Below are 10,176 nucleotides of genomic sequence, written 5' to 3'. Positions count from 1 at the left end.
CAGGCTTAGAATCAAAGGCGTACCACTCCTCACGATAAATGCTGATTTTATGCAGATATAGGTTTTCTAAAATCACATCACTTAACACGATCTTATTTACAAAATGGCATGTGTATTAAAGAATATTTAGCTGGTATTTCCAGTAGGTCGAACGAGTGCATAGAGTTTGCTTTACCTCGGTAAATCATGAGATTAAAGTTGGATTTGATATGGTTACACATGAAACATACAACTAAGAATAAGAATTCTGGTTAACGAATAATGCAATAAAGTTTTAAATTATTTTGAATTGTTTTCTTTTCTGATGTAAGATAAAATGCAATTTCACACAACAGCGCCTAAAACGGAAAACTGTACGGATTAAAAGAGAAAATATCATGTTCTACGTTACCATAACGCGTTAGTTTTCTCCTTCCTCACTTTCTTTTAGTGTTGTTTTACCGCTTCGCTCTTTCCCTATCCTTCATCTGTTATCTTCTTTTCATCCTTACGTACTAATTTTGCAATGCGCTTCAGGCTTTAATTCATACCGGTTGCGAAACCGTCTCTTAATCACCATTGATGATAAAAAAGAGACTGTCATGTAGTTGAGATTAATGCAAACAGATCTAAGCACGTGAGTATTAGATGCATGCGAGGACATGTAAGGAAAATGGTACGAACGAGAGCCCGATTAACTAAGATCAACTAAAAGTTCTGGTCAGGATGTGCCCACCAATATATCTTCCATATGTATATTACTGCATGCATTTCTCGCCTTCTCGCCTTCTCGCCAAGGAGTAGATCTTCATTTCTCGTAGCCTCTCCCTGTAGCTCATCTGTTTCACTGAGGCAATCTTCTTTGTGTAGTGCCACTGGATTGTGCTTCAAGTTCCGCCACCAGTTTCACGCTATGCGGCGATAACAGAAGGGAGTAGGGATTTAGATGACTGAGAATAAAAATCCTCCGTATGAGGAGGAAGGTATTCTTATTTCTTGTTCTGAACGATCTAAAGATCCATTCAGCCACGAACATGCACTATTTTACAACCCTGGTAATAAAAAAGAAAAAAATTCTAAACAACAGTAGTATATTGGCGCAGAAGGTTTTTCAGTTTATTCCGTATAAAGTTACCAAAAGCTCAAAAATAATTATTTTATAGTTTGGGAGTTGATAAAATCCAAGCTATATATGTTTCATAGCAAGCAGAACCTTTGAAGAAGTAATTATCTAAAAGAGGGGTACACCGCAAGCTTATCTTCAGCCCAAGTGTACTTTGATTGCATGAAGTTTGCATTGTCGTATATATATATATGTGTCGTCATCGTATTAATATATACCATCTCATTTTCCCTATTTTTCCCTATTTGTCTTCGATCATGGCATATCCCATACTCAGAGATGACCCAGAAACAAGTGGAAGACTTTGTATTTTTTTTCCGATAATAACATTGTATACGACTTGAGATGTTTGCTTTGCTTTAATGTTTGTTGTCCTCTTTAAGAAGTATATATATATATATATATATATATATATATATATATATATATATATATATATATATATATATATATATATATATATATTCATCTCTACGGAGTGATTTAAATAATAGTTTTGAGTGTGATTTCTAGCAGTTAGCTATACTCAGTGTCACCTTTGATTAATTTTAATACTTCAGCCATATATATATGATATATATATATATATATATATATATATATATATATATATATATATATATATATATATATATATATATATATATATATATATATAAAATGTAAAAGTAGCATCGAATCTCATAGTTCAACTTTCCGAACTTATACAAATAATAACATTGTATACGCAGATAATCCCGAGCAGTGCCGGGTATCTCTGCTAGTATATATTTATATATATATATATTAGCACTCTCCAGCATGCTGTTCATGGAACAAGTGATACTCCAACCAACCAACCAGGGGAAGCAATATTTTAGATCTCTGCTTCACAAACAATGTGAGCCTAATCCATAATGTGAAAGTAATACCTACATCTCTCTCAGATCATAACATTACAGAATTAACTGACACCCACCCCATCAGGAGGACGCAAGTTATATACAACCTGAATTTCCAGAGGGCGGAATGGAAGTCAATTTGCAGACAGATTCGAGATCAAAACTGGCATGCCAGCCTTTCTATACAAGGCAATGAGCTCAAACTAAGTCATTTTATGTCAACCATACAAGACATATGCGCCAAATACGTGCCATATAGAAAGACCAGCAAACATGCCAATAGAATACTTAGAGACAGGAAAATCCTTATGAGACACAGGACAAAGGTCTCAAACCAGTTAAATAGAGAACTGGAGGATAGGAAAAGGGCTAAATTAAAACTAACACTGTTAGAAATAGAAAACAAGATCAAACTCTCCCATGAAAAGGAGAGAGCAGAGACAGAGAAGAGAGCGGTAGATAGCATAAAAACAAACCCCAAGGCTTTCTATAGATTTTCAAAAGAGTCTGCGACGGCACAATATAAATTAGGACTCCTATTCCAGCCTAATGGCTCACTGACTGCGCACTCCACATGGATAAGTGTTCAGTGCACAATTCAAGAGTATCTTCACTTCTCCTTTGAGTCACATGCAGACAAAGAACACAGCTGATTTCTTTGACAATATCACTCAGCAGAAAAAGACTGCATCCATTACCTACATTGACATTGAAGAGGAAGATGTAATAGCTGCCATAAACGAAATGAGCTCAAATTCGGTAACTGGCCCCGATGGTTTCCCAGCTGCCCTCTTAAAGTCGTGTAAACAAGAATTAGCGGGACCACTCCGGATACTCTTCCAGAGTTTCCTTGCAAGTGGTAAACTTCCCAAACAGCTGAAGGAAGGCACCATTTGTCCTATCCATAAAGGTGGAAGCAGAGCAGAGGCTGGGAACTACAGGCCCATCTCTCTGACTTCATATATTAGCAAAGTCATGGAACGAATTGTCGGAAGGAGATTGATTGCGTTCCTAGAAGAAAATGACTTGCTGAATGAGACCAAGTATGGTTTCCGTCCAGGTAGAAGCTGCCTCACGCAGCTCTTGCAACATTATGACTAGGTACTTGACCATTCAAATGTTTATGTGATATATCTCGACTTTCCAAAAGCCTTTGACAATGTTGATCATGGCTTGATATGTCACAAGCTGCGAAACCTTGGCATAGCTGGTAAATTAGGAGAATGGCTGCATGACTTCCTGAATGGTAGAAGTCAGACAGTTGGAGCCAATGGAGAACTATCTAGGGAAACGCAAATATTGAGCGGTGTTCTGCAAGGAACAGTCTTGGGGCCACTACTGTTCATAGTGGCCCTTCTGGGCATGCCCACGGTCACTCGGAGAGCCACTATCACTAGCTACGCTGATGACACAAAACTATATCAGGCAATAAAGAATCCTGATGATATTGTAAGCCTGCAGAATGACCTAAATGCAATATACAAGTGGGCGGAGCAAAATAATATGCTGTTCAATGCAAAAACATTTCAAGTACTGCGCTACAAGGCCACAAGTGTCTCCCAACTGGCATACACAGGACCTGGAGGTACTGCAATCCCAGAACCACAAACAACAAGAGACCTGGGCATCAACATGTGTAGTGATGCATCAATTCACATGCACATTGTCAAGTTGACAGCAAAGTGCAGACAACTGGCAGGGTGGATACTGAGGATATTCCGAACAGGGGATCAAAAAGTCATGTTGACTCTATGGAAGACATTTGTTCTGAGCCGCCTAGACTATTGCTCTCAGTTGTGGTCACCACACAGTGTCAAGCGGACAGCATAACTCGAGGCAATTCAGAGGCACTATACAAAAAAGATCGCCACAGTCCAACAGATGAACTACAGGGAGCGACTGAAGGCACTAGGTCTCTACTCCCTGGAGCGCAGGCGGGAAAGATATGTAATAATATACATATGGAAAATACTGGAAGGACTGGTGCCAAACTTTAACATCAAGTACTACAAGAATGCCCGCACAGGTCGCCACTGCGTGGTACCAAAGGTGCCGTCCACTGCATCTCACATAAGAACGAGGTACTGCAACAGCCTCGGTTTCAGAGGACCTCAGCTCTTCAATGCCCTGCCAAAACATTTGAGAGACATGCAAGACATGGATTTAGAGGTCTTCAAGACAAAACTCGACGCTTTCCTCTCCACGATACCAGACAAACAAATGACCCGAAATGAGACACAGTTTAGGGCAGCGATGTCAAATTCTCTTATACACCAGATGTGCCATCAAAACTCTTGATTGGACTATATCAGGTGGAGGAGAAGAGCCATGCAAGGAACGTGAAGAGAGCACAGCATAAAGACGGAAAATCACGGTGGTGCTCCAGCATGACCACAGCCACTTGGCTGAAACCAATAAATAAGTAAATAAATAAATATATATATATGCAGGAATATAAATATACATCTATATATGTTTGCATATATATATTTATGTATATATATATATATATATGTATATATATATACATATATATATACATGTATATATATATATATATTTACATATATATATACATACATGCACATATATATACACAATATATGTATGGATATATACATATATATGCATATATTCAAATATATATATATATATATATATATATATATATATATAATACAAATGATATAGGAGCATATACATGTATACCTACATATATGTACATACCTATATCTACATGTATATATCGATGCATATCCGGGTACAGGACGTCAGAAAAATGAGCGGGAACATAAAGCACAAAAACGGAGTTTGCTACAGAGAACAGAACGAACACTTATGGGCCACTTATGGAATTATTCCATCATCAGCTGCCTCTATTCTAATCTAGGCAAGATGAGGCAGAACGCGCTCTTAGAATAGCTCTTCCTGAGTAGTGGATTAACTCACTAAACAGAGGATCCCATGGTAGCAAACACAAACCAAGACAAGAAAAAATAGACACTGGAAATAACATTTAAAGGCTGTAGGCCCAAACGCGGTGATCTATCTATCTATCTATCTATCTATCTATCTATCTATCTATCTATCTATCTATCTATATATCTATATATATATATATATACAAATTAAAAGCGTAAAGGTTTATCAATTTATTAATTTATTAATAAATCAACAATTAATAATTTTTACCAAGCCCTTCGGTGTGTAAGCACCATTATCGGTGGAGAACTTATTTAAAAGTTCATATACATTTATAAACATAATTAAGGGATCAGCAAATATTTGCTTCACCATATACCGAAGTTCAGAAATAGCAGCTAAAAAAGCTGAGACTCCAACAGATACCATTACTTGTAACTCACAAAGGCAAAAACAAGAAAAAACAATGAAAACTAACCATTACGAAGTTAATCGTAGACGCGTTTCTGGATTATGAGTGATAAATACACAATTTCCTTCATCAATACGATATTCCAGTAGTAAATTCGACCATGCTAGCAAACTGTGCATGCATGAACGAGTGAACATTCTACATCGACACAAACCTGAAAGCATAGTTACAAGTAATGCTATCTGTTGGAGTCTCAGCTTTTTTAGCTGCTATTTCTGAACTTCGGTATATGGTGAAGCAAATATTTGCTGATCCCTTAATTATATATATATATATATATATATATAGAGAGAGAGAGAGAGAGATAGATAGATAGATAAATAGATAGATAGATATTGTGTACATATACTTGCACGTGCTTAAAAAGTGTGATGTGTAACTCTCGTAGCATAACGCTTTCATGATGATCCGCATATCACAATTCATTAACATTTCATTGATTATACTCAGGACCACAAATAGGAATGTGAAAATTTTGTTTAGAAAGCAATTTTGTAATGATGACACGCAGTTCTCTTCTTAAATGGTTTGCTCCTTTCAATTACTAAATCAAGGATATACTCATGCAGTGACATGAGGCATTTAGCTGATTAAAAGACTGAAAAAAAAAACTCAAGTGACATTTCCTTTCAAATAAATTATATGATACCGCATATAATCATGACTATTACCATAGGCGTTGTGTTTCGATTTTCATCAGTACCAGATCGCGAGGGAATATATATTACTTCAGCTTTTTTTCTTCACTAGATTACGCTAATAACTTGTTTGAATTTTGTATCCTTTACTTCGTTTAGATTTACCAACATATCACTGAAGAAGTCGTTTTTATGCAAAAGCATAGTACTAGCTATTTCATAAATGTATTAATAAAACTAGTACAACACACGCTAACAATGTCTTCATGCATTGCATGTGAGTCATTATTTTCAAGCACGTACACAAACATTACACAATCGCACGTATGTATGTATGTATGTATGTATGTATGTATGTATGTCTGTATGTATGCATGTATGTATGTATATATGTATGTATGTATGTATGTTTGTATGTATGTATGCGTGTGTGTGTGTGTGTTTATGTATGTATGTATGCATTATTTATCCATCTACCTATCTATTTATCTATCTATCTATTTATCTTTGTTGCTACGGCGAAAGAATGTATCTGGTGGACACGTCTGAAAGGATTAGAGACAAACACTTTGCACTCGGGTCTATCTCTTATCAACCTTTTCAAGTATCACTTGAAAAGGAAGGTGAGAGTCGAGAGGCAAGTGTTGTCTAATGAATGTTTCCCAAAAAGATGGGTGAATGTAGCAAGGATGGCACATATAAATGACGAAGCCACCTTGAGCATGATCCTATGAAACGGAAAAAATTTAAAGCAGAGAGTTACTTACCTTGTGTAATTAAATCTATTAACATGTAACATTATTGCCCGAGGTTACCGTGGTCTTTTCGTAGGTTTTTCATTCCACGGATAAACCTCCCCATTTCTTGGGAACGTTTTGTATATATTTATCTTTCTTGTACATACCCCAAACGTCTTCGATTCTTTTTGATCGTTGTCCCTACTTTTGTTTTTTTTTATTTTTTTCTCGCCCCCATCGAAAAAAAAACTCTTCATTGTATTTATCCCATCTGTGTACAGCCCTGTGTGGCTAATAAAGAAAGTTATCTATCTATCTATCTATCTATCTATCTATCTATCTATCTATCTGTCTATCTATGTATCTATCTATGTATCTATGTATCTATCTATCTATCTATCTAGCTATCCCTATATATATATATATATATATATATATATATATATATATATATATATGAATATGAATATGAATATGAATGCACATACATTTGCGTATTTATTTGTGTTTTTGTTAGCAGGAATGTATCTATACACAATCGACGATGGTTATCAGCTTCGACAAAAAATTTATAGCTATATATTTGGAATTACATGGCGTATTCATGATGGTCGTAAACACACCAACACCAGCTGTTAAACGGCGGTAGGGAACAAACTCCGACACAAAGTCACGTACGCGCGCGCACACACATGCACCCATATTTATATATCAAACACGCATACATACATACATACATACATACGTATATATATATATATATATATATATATATATATATATATATATATATATATATATATATATATACATATATATATACATATATATATATATATATATATATATATATATATATATATATATATATATATATATATATGTATATATATATATATATATATATATATATATATATACATATATATATATATACATATATATATATATATATATATATATATAGACATATATACATATAGATAGATAGATAGATAGATAGATAGATAGATAGATATTAGGTTATCAAGAAAGTTCCTACGGTATTTCAATTTTGGTTTTAAGTGATGTATTTTCAAATTAATTTTCGTTAAATTACTTTCACTTTATATATCACTTTAAAGCCTGTTTTCGCTCTATCTAATCTTGTTACGCTTTTTCATTTTGAATAATTAAGCCATTTATTCCGGAACGTTGAATACAACATGGGCAAAAAGCAAATTCACACAATTTTCTTATTCCAGTTCAAGCTAGACCGATGCGTTTGGCCCAGGAACCACTAATGAACGTAGAGCACAATTGCGGTTCAAGAAATTTCGTAGCGGTGACGAGAGTATTGAAGTTGGTAAGCGTAGTGGTCGGCCATCGGATGTTGACAACGTTCAACTAAGAGCCTTAGTGGAAACCAATCCACGCACAACTGTTCGAGAGCTTGCTTCTGAATTAGACGTAACCTATACGACAATTTCCAACCACTTGAATGAGATTGGAAAAACAAAAATACTAGAGAAAAACGCCGTTTTAAAGTGTCGTCATCCCTTCTTTCACGCAACAAGAACGACCCGTTTGTCGACCGGATTTTGACTTGCGATGAAAAGTGGATTCTTTACGAAAACCAGCGACGTTCAGCTCAGTGGCTGGACGCCGACAAAGATCCACGGAATTTCCCGAAGCCAAAGTTCCACCAAAAGTAGGCCATTGTGACTCTTTGGTGGTTTCAGCCGGTGTCATCCATCACAGCTTCTCGGAACCAGGCGAAACCATTACGGCAGAGACGTACTGTCAGCAAATGGATGAAATGCATAAGAACCTCAGACAACAACAGCCAGCATTGGTCAATACAAAAGGACGAATTATTTGCCACAACAATGCTCGGCTCTACAGAAGTTGAACAAATTGGGTTACGAAACTTTGCCTCATCCACCATACTCACCAGACCTCTCGCCTACCGACTACCACTTTTTCAAGCAACCCGACAACTTTCTGCGTGAGAAATGCTTCAAAAACCAAGACGATGCTAAATGCGCCTTCAACGACTTCATTGACATCAGAACGTAGGGTTTTTAAACTAATGGCATCAATAAACTTGTTTCGCGTTGGCCAAAGTGAGTTGATTCTGATGGTTTTATTTCGATTAATAAAGTTTTGTTCGAGCCGAGATATATGCATCTGAATTTAAAGGTTAAAAACTGCAAAGACTTTGTTGACAACATAATAGATAGATAAGAAGAGAGATAGACAGTTGACACATAGATAAATAGATAGATAGAAAGATAGCTAGTAGGATAGATAGATAGAGAGAGAGAGAGAGACAGAGAGGTGATTCGGGCTCTTTCAGTTTAAGTCATACATACATACATACATACATAGATACATACATACATACACAAATGCGTGCATGCATGCATGCATGCATACATACATAAATACATACATGTATATACATTCGCATAGCCATTCCCACAGACGTAGGCGTGGCTTTGTGGTAAGAAGTTTGCTTCCAAACTTCATGTTTCCGGGTTCAGCCGCACTGCGTGGAATCTTGAGCAGGTGTCTTCTACTGTAGCTCCAAGTCAATGAAAACCCTGTGACTGGATTTGGGAGACGGAAACTGAAAGAAGCCCGTCGGATATATGCATGTGTGAGTGTGTGTGTGCGTGTGCCTGTGCGTGTGTGTGTATATTCTGTGTGTCTTTATGTCTGTGTTTCTCCGCCTCTATCACTTGATAACCTCTGGCGATGTTTTTACATCCCTGCTACCTAGCGGTGCGGCAAACAAACAACCGATAAAGTAAGAACCACGGTGTTAAAAAGCCGTGGTGTCAAATTTGTTTCACTAAAATCCCTTCAAGACAATGCCTCACCATGACCGCAGACAAATGAGTGAAACAAGTAATATATATATATATATGCTGCAGATGTTGGTGAGAGGGATAACTACCCTTGGCAAACAGGACACAGTCGTGTGTCGATAAGCCAGCTGGAGGAGATGTCCTCCTGGGGCTAAAAGCAACAGTAACATCCACCCCTAGGGGTCAGCCACACTTAAGTGGCAATATACTACACTTTATCGAGCAGTTACTGTTAATACTTCATTTAGAGAATTAACATATATATATATATATATATATATATATATATATATATATATATATATATATATATATATATATATATATATATATATATATATTTGGTACATATCCTGTATCTCTCTGTCCTTGTGTGTTTTCCTACGGTGTTTCCATCATGGTATTTGTTGGTCTTGTTATTATATAGTCGCCATCTTTGTCACCGCGGCTGCTGGTATCGTTGTTAGCCGTGTTGTTGATGCAGCTGCGGCCGTCTGAGAAGTTGTTGTTGTGTATATGGGTCCCCTTGTCATGTTGTTCGTATCCATGCCCGTTATATAGATTTATTTTTT

Source organism: Octopus bimaculoides, chromosome 18 (assembly GCF_046866305.1).
Source record: "Octopus bimaculoides isolate indiv1 chromosome 18, ASM4686630v1, whole genome shotgun sequence".
NCBI classification, from domain to species: domain Eukaryota; kingdom Metazoa; phylum Mollusca; class Cephalopoda; order Octopoda; family Octopodidae; genus Octopus; species Octopus bimaculoides.
Note: the sequence above shows the minus strand (reverse complement) of the source record.